The sequence below is a fragment of the Acinonyx jubatus genome, chromosome A2 (assembly GCF_027475565.1).
Source record: "Acinonyx jubatus isolate Ajub_Pintada_27869175 chromosome A2, VMU_Ajub_asm_v1.0, whole genome shotgun sequence".
Classification (NCBI taxonomy): domain Eukaryota; kingdom Metazoa; phylum Chordata; class Mammalia; order Carnivora; family Felidae; genus Acinonyx; species Acinonyx jubatus.
The window spans coordinates 1,807,297-1,821,146 of record NC_069383.1 but is presented as its reverse complement, the minus strand read 5'-3'; the positions used below and the strand labels follow the sequence as shown (position 1 = coordinate 1,821,146).

The 13,850-nt window shown below is 40.7% G+C and overlaps 1 protein-coding gene across 6 annotated transcripts in view; it reads right to left on the bottom strand.

Moving 5' to 3' along the window:
• LMBR1 (limb development membrane protein 1) overlaps nucleotides 1–13,850 on the bottom strand; it is a 152,298-nt gene that overhangs the window by 96,480 nt on the left and 41,968 nt on the right. The window lies entirely within an intron of this gene.

Sequence of the window (13,850 nt, the reverse complement as noted above, 5' to 3'; positions counted from 1 at the left end):
CAGAATAAAGCATAAACCTCAATTCCTTTGTCTTGGTTTTCTCTTACAAGATAAAATTGCTCCCTCCTGTGATATATCCACTCTCTTTACTCTCTTGCCCTAAATTCCTGAAATTTAACTGTTCCTGTATACATTCTACAGTGAGCCTCTAGGATCCTTCACAGAACCATCAAGCTTATTCTTTTTTCTCCTTTTTCTATACCCTTTCCATTATATTCTTTGATACATTTAGAAGGTGTACTCTAATAAAACGATGGTGTCGTAAAAACATATTAAACACAATAATGAAATAATTGCAAAGCCTCACTTTGTTAAGCTCTTATTATGCTATTCAATATCTGTTACCCCCAACTTAGATTCAGAAAGAAAAAAAGACCATCACCTACGAAAAAAAAATGTTTTCTATCTTCTCAAAGAATTGCTTTCAATAAAAAGGACATTTCTTCCTGTTTGTAATGGTCTAAATAAAGAACTCTTTATTTTAACAAAACACTTAAGCAGCATAGACACAACATTTTTAAGATTCTAAAATTAAACTTGATTCAAAATAAGCTGAAGTTTAGAGGCGCCTGGATGGCTCAGTTGGTTAAATATCCAACTTCGGCTCAGGTCATGATCCCACGGCTCATGAGTTCAAGTCCCACATCAGGCTCTGTGCTGACAGCTCAGAGCCTGGAGCCTGCTTCAGATTCTGTGTCTCCCTCTCTCTCTGCTCCTCCCCTGCTCACTCTCAAAATAATAAACATTAAAAAAAATTGTTTTAATAAAATAAGCAAAAGTTTACTTTTATTTTAATGCACCAAGAATAACAAAGAAATAATTTTGGAGCAAAAAGGAACTTGGAGATCCCCTTGTTCAACCCACCCAGAAACCAAACTCTTTTTTAAAAGAGGTTAAATAAATGCCACACAAATTCCAGAAGTTACAAATGATAGGGGATTAGGTCCAAGATCTCGTCCTCTTTCTGAATTGCTGTATGGTATCTCACACTTTACATTCTGGATGAAAAAGGCACAATATTTTGAATTTTGTAAAAACAGCAATATTGCTGAAATACTGCTGAAAAGAGCAATCAGTTTAATAAGATTTTACTGAAGATTAAACTGAGCATATGACAGCCCATTAATTCTATCCATCTGTGTAAAACAAAACATAAGTGAGCTTCTGATCAGTTGGTAAGACATTAAAACAGAATTAAAAACTTCTACATGTGTTTATATGTGTGCACATGTACCTCCAAGCCTTTTTAAAAAATATTTACTTTGAGAGGGAGTAAGAGAGAACGTGAGTGGGGAAGTGGCAGAGAGAGAGGGAGACAGAGAACCCCAAGCAGCCTCCACGCTCTGTGCGGGGCCCAGTGCAAGACTTGATCCCATGACCGTGAGGTCACAACTTGAGCTGAAATCAAGAGTTGGAGGCTTAGCCAAATGAAACACCCAGGCGCCCCCACACCCAAGCTCTTATTTATTTATTTACCCACCCACCTACCTGTTTTTTGAGAGAGAGAGAGAGAGTGTGCATGCATGTGAGCAGGGGAAGGAGCAGAGGGAGACAGACACAGAGAGAGAGAATCCCAAGCAGGCTCCATGCTCGGCACAGAGCCTGATACGGGGCTCAATCCCAAGACCCTGGGACCATGACCTGAACCAATTTCCAGGGTCTGACGCTCAGGTGACTGAGCCACCCAGAGGCCCCATTCAAGCCTTCTTAAAACACCAAATACAGAAAGGTTTTAACAAATGCAACTTCAATAAAACACTGAATGCAGTATATGTACTTTGCGTACTATAATATCCTCTGACATAACAAGGCATTCATACTATTCATGATTTAAAAGACTTCTGGGGCGCCTGGTGAGCTTGAGCTCAGGTCACGATCTCACGGTTCGTGGGTTCGAGCCCTGTGTCGGGCTCTGTGCTGATAGCTCAGAGCCTGGAGCCTGTTTCAGATTCTGTGTCTCCTTCTCTCTCTGCCCCTCCCTTGCACGTGCTCGCTCTCTCGCGCGCACGCGCTCTCTCTCTCTCAAAAATGGATAAACATTAAAAAAATTTTTTTACAGACCTTCCCAGTCCCGATGGCAGATGTCTGAGTGAGTGGCACTTTATGTCTAAGTTTGCATCTATCAGCTATATATGACCTGGAGAAAGAACTTCTACTCTGTTTCCTTGTGTATAAAATAGGCTACAACTTAACTCACAGGGCTCTCCTAAAGAAGACAAATAACATACCAAATACTAAACAAATGTCAGTGCCTCCCCCCACTTGCCCTGTCTCAACATAAAACACAAATGCTCCAAAAAATTGAAAAATTCTAAGGCACGCCAGCAATTTGACCAGATAAAGACAAGACTGTAATGTGAGTTACAGCTAAAATTAGCTCTCACCCCTTTCCCAAAGAATTATTCTCATTAATTATACCCCAAAAAGCTTACAAAACAAAAACCTATATACACATGACATTAAAAATATATAGAAACAAATGACAAAAAAGTAGATACAGAAAATAAACTGTAAAGAAATACACCAAATTATTAACAATGCAACTGTAGTAAAATCAGGGATGATTTTTCTTCCTGCTTTCCTACATATTCTAAATTTTCCATAAGGAGCACAAAAAGATCCTTAAAAAGAATGAAACATATTTAAACCTCTTTGTGAAACTCAAAATTCTCCAAATCCCTGTTAGGTAACCTTCCAACAAAATGCATAAAGGCAGAGGTGACCAAACTGCACTGAGATGCGGATACGATCTGGGCTCTCAGCCCTGCCTTCCACTCTATTCACTAGCCTCAGTGACTACACAGGTCAAATCCCAGCCTCAGCCAAGTCACAAATTACCACTTGGAGCTCAAAGCTTTCTCTCAAATAGTCGCAACCATGAATATAAACCCTTGAATGCTTAGAATCCACTATACCTTTCCAATGGTGCGAAAATTTTTACTTAATTTTTGTCGTGTGAAACAATCAACTATCATTCATAGCACAGAAAGAGACTTTCTTATTGTTGTTGAGTTATAAACATACATACTTCCAGAATTCATCATTCTGATCACATATGTCCCTTTCATGCAGGGACAACAACACAAGCTCAAATGTTTCTCTGAAAATCAAAAGTGAAGAAATAAAACTCTGCCTTGGGCAAAAACACAAATCAGAAAAAGTATCTACTCTAACCCACACACTTAAAATGAAGACGGTTGGGGCACCTGGGTGGCCCAGTCAGTTAAGCGTCTGATTTTGGCTCAGGTCATGATCTCACAGTTCTTCGGGATTCTGTTCTCCCGCTCTCTCTGCCCCTCCCCTGCTCACGCTTTCTCTCTCTCTCTCTCTCAAAAATAAATAGACATTAAAAAATTTTAATGAAGATAGTAACAGAAAGCTAAATAAAGAAATCACTATCAACAGGTATCAACAAGCAGTGGTGTCCACAGAGCGAGCGCAGAAAATGCTGAGTACGATCACAAAGATTCTGAACACCAGCTCTTCAGCTTGACATGAAATTAGATGCCTGCTTTCACGTACCGAACTTTCTATATATGTGACGTGTGTGTGTATGTATGTGTATGTGTGTGTTATTTACGTTATATAATACATACGTTACGCGTTATATATGCATATACATATAATACATATATGTGCATATACCATCTAAACTTTTCCCCCCAACTGCTCTTTTTCCAGGAGCCTCAATATTACCACTAATGGTTTTGACAACCACAATTGTAGAAAGGGATATAAAGTGATACAGAACCACCACAGCTATTTATTTTTGCAAGAAATACTCACTTAACACAAAGAATTTGAAAGGTGATGGTCTTAACAGGATAATCATCTACATAGGTAACCATCTTTTATTTATTAAAAGTCTAAATAATTAAATGCAAAAAATTACGTTTATTAACCAGAGTAAATAAATGTGAAAGCTTCAGACTTAGCTTATTCTAATTTAATTATCAAATCTATAACATAAAATTTAAAGTTAGTATGAGAAGAACATCTAATATGTAGAAAAACAATATATCTAATATACATTCCTAAGTAGTAATTATATTCTTGGCAACTTTGTAAGACATAGTAAGTTTCCAGCATTTTACAAACATATATCAGACATATATACATTAATATCCCTTTAGAGTTATTCTATTAACTTTGATAAAACTTTCCTAATTTTAAGTTAGGGCTCATATATATCATATAATTTATTACATGTTATTACATATTCATTTATAAAATAAAAATAAATATTAGTCAAAATTCTCTGCTTCAAAAAGCTAAAATTACATGCTTCGATATAATAGTATAGTACAACCCTAAAAATTCAAAAACCTTGTGGTTTGTCTAAATCAGTATTAGTGACAGTGTTTTTGAAAGATGTCCTGTGCCTATTCCCCAAAGAAGTATCTGAACTTAAACAAAGGTTATTTAATGATCCTAGAATAGTTTTTTGGGGTTTGGGGGTTTGGGGTTTGTTTGGTTTGTTTTGTTTGGAATACTTAGTTTAAAACCAAGCCAAACCAAACGGAACTGCCAGATTGCCACAGGATGCGTTAACTTCTAGCTCCATCTGCTGGGGTCACAAAATATCCCCAAATCCGACATAATACTATGAAGCAAATGATCTATCACTTTTCATCACATACACCAAAAACTTCATGAATTTAAAACAGAAAATCAATCAGAGTTCAGCCATATTAAATGACAAATCTAAGTTAAAATCAACATTTCAGTAGAACTGAGGACCTAATCCAGCTGTCAAGTTATAGAACAAAAAAATCCTACCAAGAAAGCAGAAGCCTCAGGGAAAGACTACAAGGTTGCTTTTGAATAGGAAGTATTGTGTAAAGTTCAGAATTAGAACAACTTCTATTAGAAGAACAAAAAATAAATAAAAACAATTTTAGCAACGAGTTATGAAACTTTTAACCTTAATGTAAGTTTTTTCTTGTAACAAAAAAGCAATACATCTCCATTACAGAAATACTACACAACACAAGCACCAAAACAATGTTTATATCCTCTAATCAATCCTACCACCCAGAGGAAGGCATTTTTCCAACATCTTTCTCTATCAACAAATATTCTTCTACATCATCATCTATAAATAGCAAAAAAAAAAAAAAAAAAGCACTCCACTGTTCAGATCCACCAAAATTTAATTAAGCAAATCTCTTACTTTGAACGCTTAGGTTTTTTTCTTTAATGTTTGCTTTTATTTATTTTTTTGAGAAAGCAAGCCCACACGCTCATACAAGCGGGGGAGGGAGAGAAAGAATCCCAAGCACGTTCTGTGCTTATGGGTCGAATCTCACGAACAGTGAGATCATGATCTGAGCCGAAATTGAGTGAGACGCTTAACCGACTGAGCCACCCAGGCACCCCTGCTTTTTAATACTATAAACAAGACCTCCATTAATATCCAGTAACAAAACTGATGCATATTATGATAAAACACTATCAAGACCAATTAACTAGAAGCTATTAGTAACATTTACCTAATAATGGTATATTAAACTTTATTAAGGACTTGAGTCAATATCTATACATAAGTAGATGTAATATTTATCTTCTTTTAAAGTTTGGCTGCTTATAATCTAAAAGTCTGATTTTTGTAAATCTTCTATGGAACTTGAAAATAGATTAAAATAAAGATGGATTCTGTATTGTTCTTTCATGATGTCCACAATAGCATATTGTCTATTCCTGTTGAAAAAATCAAAATAAAACACATACACCTTGCAAAGACTAGTCACTTTCATTGTGGTTATCTTTTAACAGACTGAACGTCAACTCGGCAATCACGTTATAAACACGTATCTCTTTCTGGTGAGTATGGGGAGTATGGGCAGATTAGCAAAAACTGGCCCCACTCAGTGGGGGGGATACCTCAAAATCCAAGAATTATTTCCTGATTTTATGTAAGGCTACAACTTAATTCCATCCTTCACGTACCTTCCAAAGATTGATTCCGTTTGGTTTTTAATTTTAAACTCAAATTACATAAAATTACCATTTTAAAGTGAATAATTCAATGCATGTAGTGTGTTCACAACATTGCGCTACCACTACCCCCCCTCATTCCAGAACATGTCCACCACCCCAAAAGGAAAACCCATTAAGCATCTGTATCAGTTTTCAATCTATGGAACTGAAGGGTTTCACATTTTTCTACTAAGTTTTTAACAAGACACAAAGTGAATACAAGTAGATACTTTCTTCTGCCCATTTTTCAACCTTTTCCAATTTTAACAATAAAAATGACAATTTTATCTCCCAGGGTGCCTTTGTACATGCCCCCTTTGTACCATCCTACAATAACTATAGTTGCCAGCATGTTATTACAGCACTAAGTGGACAGGACACACCTCACAGAATCCGGGTGACACATGACACCTGACAAAGACCATGGGCCAAAACCGTCAATGACCAGAGGATTACCATCCTGCCTGTTTCCAGCTCCAGTATCATTTTTGCAGATCATATTTTTCAAGGTATTTTAATCATTTTCTCATTGTAGACAGAGATACATCTTGCTACATGATAGGGATTTAGAACTAAGGTTAGTAGTTTATTTATTTTATGTTACTAAATCCAAGCCAAGAGAAGTTAATGGCATTTCAAGATAATACAGTTAACATGGAACATCTCAAATCTATGTGTCCACAACCCAGTGTATTTAATTCAAACTAAATGTAGTTATACATACTAAAGCATCATCAATACACCGATTAGCCTCCAATCCATATGATTTACACATTAAAGGCAAAAGTGATCAAAACCACCCCTACTGACAATTTTATAGGATAATTTCAAATTAAGTTCTTTTTTCCCAAGGTGTTCCTAATGAAACAATAAATAACTTTTATTCACGCTGCAATGACTATTGAACATTTTCAGCACGAAAGTCCTGGAGCAGGTGATCCAAATTCACAAAAAGTTTAACAAAAAAAAGAAAGATAACAAGAAAATCTCGTGAATGTTCCAGGATGGGAAATGACTTACAAATGAATATGGACGGTAGAACTGCGCTGGGGTAAAGGAGATCATCAGACCTCTTGAGGACTACTAAACACTGAACCCCAAACGTCACTGTGGTGCACTGTCAGAGCAGGGCTTCTGGGGTCAGCTGGTCAATGAGGGGTTAGCTGAGGTCTCACGTGCCTCACAGGGGCCTCCAAACCCGGTCCACGGTCACATCCCCGGTTCCGGAATGCACAAGGACAGATCTCCCTAACAGCTGACGGAATCCCTACGCTGGCTCCCTGCCCTGTGTCCTAAGGGCTGTTATGGTGGGAAACGCCAAGTGGAAGTCCCCAGAACCGCCTCTGACTAGGAAAATAGCAAACCAAAAGCCACACCACATCCCTGAAGGGAATGCAGAGATTAGTGCCCCCATGAAGGATCTGAAAGGTGCAGGAGCACTGACTCCCACATCCCCGAGACAGATGGACCTCAGGACAATGACAGCGGGTTACCATGAGCTTCACTAGGTGGCGACTCCAACTGCAGCCGCTGTACCAGATTTGGTTTCACTGCTTGAGTAAATCAGCACTTACCCTAGTACCTGGGTACACAGGTACTCAGGGGCACACCAACACTGCAGCCCTACATCACAATTTAATCTGCAGGGATCTTGAGCCCCCACAAAATGTCCCACCGGCCCATTCTAATGATGACATTTTGCAGACTGGATCTGGTGAGCAAGAAGTAGCACCGACTCTAGACTTACTGGTGAGATGTTTTCACGTCGGAGGGTGGAAAATAAATCTAAGAATAATTCAGGGGCCTCCTATGTCAGTGAAATTTCTAGGGGTCCAGTGCTGTGGGGCATTTGGAGAGATGTCTTCTCAGGTGAAGAATCCGTTGCTGACTCTGGCTCCTCCGACAACCGGAACAGGCACGATGCTCATGGGCTTCTTTGGACTTTGAAGGTAACGAATCTCTCATTTCAGCGTTTCTCCAGCCCATTTACCAGGTGACACCCAGAGCTGCCAGTTTGCGGTGGGGCCCGGAACGAAAGCAAGTTCTGCAACAAGCACAGGCCGCTGTGCGAGCTGCTCTACTACTCAGGCCATCTGGTCTATAAATCCACGGGTGCCTGAAGTGTCCGTGGCAGACAGGGATGTTGTTTGGAGCCTTCAACAGGTGCTACAGATGGACCACGGCACGGGCCCTTGGGACTCCGGAGTAAAGCCCTGCCATCCTGCACAGATAACCACTCTCCCTTAAGTAACACATCTTGGCCTGTCACCGGGCCTCAGCGGAGACTGAACACTTGATCACGGGCCTCCAAGCTAACCACGTGGCCTGAACTGTCCCCCGTGAACAAGGCGCTATCTGAGCCAGCGAGCCGTAGCATTGGACAGAGGCAACAGCAGCACTCCATCAGCTAAAGGAAGTGGTATGCACACGATCAGGCCCAAGCGGGTCCCGAAGGCACAAATCAGTTACGTGAACAAGTAACCCAAATGCCCACGGGCCCCACTGCTGCCACACTACTTCTCTCCCCGAACCTGCACCTATGCACTCCTGTAGGGGTGCATGTAGGGGTGTATGTAGGGGAGATCCCTACACTCAGCTGACAAAGGAAGAAAAGACTCAGGCCTGTTCACCCACAGCGGACGGCTGCAGCACCACAGCTCCTCCCTGGGACATCTCTGAAGGACAGCAGTGAAGGGAAACCTTGCCAATGCATTGCATGTGCAGGTAATGCACTTTGCCTGGGAGGAGAAATGGCCAGACATGTGACTATTACTATTATTCATTATTATTCATTATTATTATTATTCATGGGTCATATCCAATGATTTTGTTGGATGGTCTGGGACTAGGAAGAAACATGATTAGAAAACTGGTAACAAGGAAATTTGTGTCCCATGTGATTGCTCACCAAAAGGGGATCATGGCAGAGGAGGAGTTTAATAATCAAGTGGATAGGATTACCCATCCTGTGGACACCAGTCAGCCTCTTTCCCCAGCCACCCCTGTCACGATCCAATGGGCTCATGAACAGAGTGGCCACGATGGCAGGGGTGGAAGCTAAGCCTGGGCTCTGGATTGTGGCCACCAGCAAACTGGCCTAATCACTCAGCAGTAAAAACCAACACTGGGAGCTCAATGTGGCACCACATCCAGGGGAGATCAGCCAGTTATCTGGTGGCAGATTTATTGAAATGGACCACTCCCATCATGGGAAGGGCAGCGTTTTGTCCTTACTGGAACAGACACTCAGATACAGATTTGCCTTGAACACAAAGCTTCTGCCAAAACTACCATCTGTGAACTTCTAGACTGCCCCGTCCACCATCATCACAGCAATGCTTCACAGGAAAAGAAGAGCTACAGTGGACCCATGCCCTTAGAATTCACTGGTCTTAGGGCACCTGGGTGGCTCAGTCAGTTAAGTGTCCGACTTCGGCTCAGGTCATGATCTCACAGTTCATGAGTTCAAGCCCCGTGTTGGTCTCTGTGCTGACAGCTCAGAGCATGGAGCCTGCTTTGGATTCTGTGTCTTCCTCTCTCTCTGCTCATTCTTGGTCTCTCTCTGGCTCTCAAAAATAAATGTTAAAAAAAAAAAAATAATAATAATTCACTGGTCTTACATGTTTCCTACCTCCCAAAGCAGCTGTTTGACAGAAAGATAGAATGTCCTTCTGAAGACCCAGTTACAGTGCCAGCTAGGTGGCGATGCTTCGAAGGACTAAGGAAAGGTACTCCAGGAGGCTGCAAGTGCCCTGAATCTGTATCCAATATGGTGGTTGGTTCCGAGGCCCAGGAATCAAGAGGGAGAAATAGGAATGGGGGTACTCACTATTATCCCTAGTGCCCACTAGCAAAACTTTTGCCTCCTGTTCCTATAACCTTAGGAACTAGTGCTGCTAGCCTAGACGTCCAAGCTCTAAAGGGAAGAATGTTTCCACCAGAAGACACAACACTGGTCCCGCTGAACTGGAAGTTCAGACCGCTGCCCAGTACTTTGGATCCTCATGCCTCTGAATCAACCAGCAAGGAAGGGAGTTCCTGTGCTGGCTGGGATAACTGGTTCCGACCACCAAGGGGAGACTGGAGCTACCCCACAATGGAGGCGAGGAAGAGTGTGTCTAGAACACAGCAAGTGCTTTAGGGCATCTCTTAGCATTACCACAATTTGGCCCCTTTAATGATTTTTTAGAAGCCAAGAAGCGAGCATGTCCAAGGTTGACAAATCTGCAGCCCCAAGACAATCCAAAGGACTAATAATAAGCACTCCCATGAATGCCATCAACAAGGTTAAAGACAGCTATGAATTTAGAAGAGAAAGATGCATTTAAAGATTTATGAAATTCACAACCTGCAGCAAAGATACAGACCTACCAAAGAATTAGCAGAAACAAAGCCAGGGGTCACAAAACCCTCAAGGAAGATTTCCAGGGCAGACAGCCCAGGCCTCCTGAGACCCATTCCTAAGAGGACATCATTTAGAAGACTCTTCCTTAGTTCTCCAACTTTCAGCAGAAGTGGTTTTACTGGAGTTCAAAATTACTGTTTATTATTCATTCAACAAATGGTTATTAGGCAACCACTATGTGGGAATCATTGTTCTAAGCCCTAATTTATAAACAAAATAAAATATTTGAGCTTGCACACCTTACATTACAACGAGAAAGACAACCAATACAAATATATTGACTTCCAGGGTTGAGGCCTCCACACATACGGCATGTCATATGTTCATAGCTCTTACTTCCAGTTCATGAACAAAATAAAAAGAAATGACCCTGACTTAGAGGTCATTAAGTAAGGTCATTACGTAGAACATGCAATTTCTATTTAGTAAAACTGGAAAGAAGGGCCAGTTCACCTGTCACACTGGTTAGCCCAGCTTGAGACCACCTGTACTTCCGGTAAAAACACCTGGAGCTCAACCCGGCAAAACGTATGCACCACAGTACCTACAGCTTCGCAGAAAGCTAGGGCCAGGGGGAACCATGCCAAACAGTCTTCCTCAAACATTTTATTAGACAATGCATGCAAAAACCATTTTCTAAATCATATTTTATCCAACTATTTACTAATAACAAATAACATGTCATCTAAAACAACTCTCCAAAAATTCGTAGCCATCGCTCTCCAGGTTGTCTCCTGCCTTTCATAATGACAAGTGACCTTTCAGGAGATGACTTACTATTTTCTGTGTCAATTTCAGTTTGCTTATCTGAGTTTTTTCACTTGCTAAGCAACAACAGAGTAACTTCTTTTTATTCAGTTAACAATTACTCCTAATTTTACTGAACTCGTTTGGTCTTCAGAGCATCATGACTCTCCATTTCCTCCTACTTTCATACAAGACAGAAACCATAAAGGCCAGATTTCTAATATGTGATTAAACCAAAACTCTTTGTGTCAAAAAACAGCTTAAGTAGTATTAAAGGATACATGGGAGAAAAATGCTTGCAATTAACCTCTAACAGACAATCAATTACTTAAAAAAAAACACTGCAAGCACGGGTGCCTGGAAGGCTCAGTCAGTTAAGCGTCTGACTCATGATTTCAGAACAGATCATCATCTCAGGGTTCATGGGTTCGAGCTCCGTGTCGGGCTCTGTGCTAACAGCAAGGAGCCTGCTTGGGATTCTCCCTCACTGCCTCTGTCTCTCTGACCCTCCCCAATTGGTGCTCGCTCTTTCTCTCTCAAAATAAGTAAATAGAGGGGCGCCTGGGTGGCTCAGTCGGTTAAGTGTCCAACTTCAGCTCAGCTCATGACCTCACGGTTCACGAGTTCGAGCCCTACGTCAGCCCTGTGCTGACAGCACTGTGCTGACAGCTTGGAACCTGGAGCCTCCTTCAGATTCTGTGTGTGTCTCTCTCTCTCTAACCCCTCCACTGCTTGTGTGCATGCTCGCTCTCTCTCTCTCTCTCTCTCTCTCTCTCAAAAATGAATAAACATTTAAAAAATTTTAATAAACATTACAAAAAACACTGCAAGCATAAAAAGGAATGAAATCTTGCCATTTGCAACAACATGGATGGATCTAGAGGATATAACGCAGAGTGGAAAAGTCAGTCAGAGAAAGACAAACACCGTATGATTTCACTCACATGTGGAATTTAAGAAACAAAACAAATAAGCGTAGCAACAAGAGACAGAGACAAACCAGGAAACAGACTCTTTACTACAGAGAACAGACTGACGGTCACCAGAGGGGAGGTGGATAGGACAGTGGGTGCAATAGGTGATGGGGACTAAGGGGGGCACACGTTGACACGAGCACCAGGTGATGTAGGGAAGTGTTGAATCACTGTATTGCACACCTGAAACTAATACTACACTGTATGTTACATCACTGAAATTTAAATAAAAACTTAAAAAGAGGGGAGAAAACACTGCAAAAATGAGCAAAGGAATCACAGGTAGTCAATTTACTAAAAAATAAGTATGAATGACCTCTATTTTGTAAGTGTCCACCCTCACTAGTAATTAAAGAAATGTACATTTAAGAGGGGAAATGTTTCACTATTGAATTGGCAGGTTTTAAGAGATGCCCACAGGTGGTGAAGATGCATTCTGAGAAGAGGAGCCCCTCCCCCACCCCACCGATGAACGTGAAACCAGCAGGGGACTTCAGCTTTGCGGATGGGAAATATCCTCTCAAGTCCTCTGCAAGTATGCTTACCTGGCAAGTGAATCGCAGAAATTTATCCTATGGACAAATATTTGTAAAGATGTACACTACAGTTTAATTAAAAAATTGGAAACACTCCATGATTAACACAGCTCCAGGCAATATTGTAAATCGCACAGAAAAGTAGTTAATGGCATGGAAACCTCCCCCTTATGTATGGACAGGGGGAGATACAAACTAACCCTGAGTCCGTGAGGGTTTTCCACTTCGTTGTGCTCACAGGAACACACCACATTCAAGGCCACAGGCCACAGAATGAATGCACAATAGTTATATGCTTATGGGATTGGGAGTAACAATTTTCTTCACCATACATTTTGGTTTCCAAATATTCTACAGCAAATGTAGTCATTTCTTTCAACACAAAGGGGTAAGAGAAAAGGGAGTTGTCTGTATAAACTCCAAATGAATTAAACAGTTAAGCATAAACAAAATCATTTTTAGAAAATGGGAGCGGGGGGAGACAGTATTTGTCACATCTCAGGGAGGGAAAGGATCTTCTAAACACAAAACAATTAGACCAAAGGGAAGACAAAAGACTGGACAATATAAAAATGTTAATAATTCCATCAATCTAAAAAGCAAATGAAGTTAAAAAGTAAAATAACTAGAACACATTTACAAAAATCTAAGAAAAGGCTGATGTGTTTTGGGGTGGCTCAGTCAGTTGAGCATCTGGCCCTTGATTTAGGCTCAGGTCATGATCTCGCAGTTCATGCGATTGAGCCCCGCATCAGGCTCTGCACTAACAGCACAGAACCAGTTTGGGAGTTTGGGATTCTCTCTCCCTCTCTCTCTGCCCCTCCCCAACTCATGTGTGAACACTCTCCTTCCTCAAAAAATAAATAAATAAATAAAACATTTAAAAAGTTGATGGGTTTCACACATAAAGAAATCACAGTATGAAAAAAAGGGGGAAGGGCAATGAAACATAAAAAAGATCTATGTATTACATCTTTTAATATATTTTATAAATTAAAATTAAAATATCTTACTTCACTAAAAATTTCTAGAAGATGGAAGAGTCAAGACTGGAAAGCAGGTATATTTGGCCTCCAAGCAATATACTATGTTGCCCATCATAAGTCAGTCCCTTTTCCTTTTTTAAAGTTTATTTTTGAGAGACAGAGAGAGAGACAGAGCACGAACAGGGGAGGGGCAGAGACAGAGGGAGACGCAAAATCCGAAGCA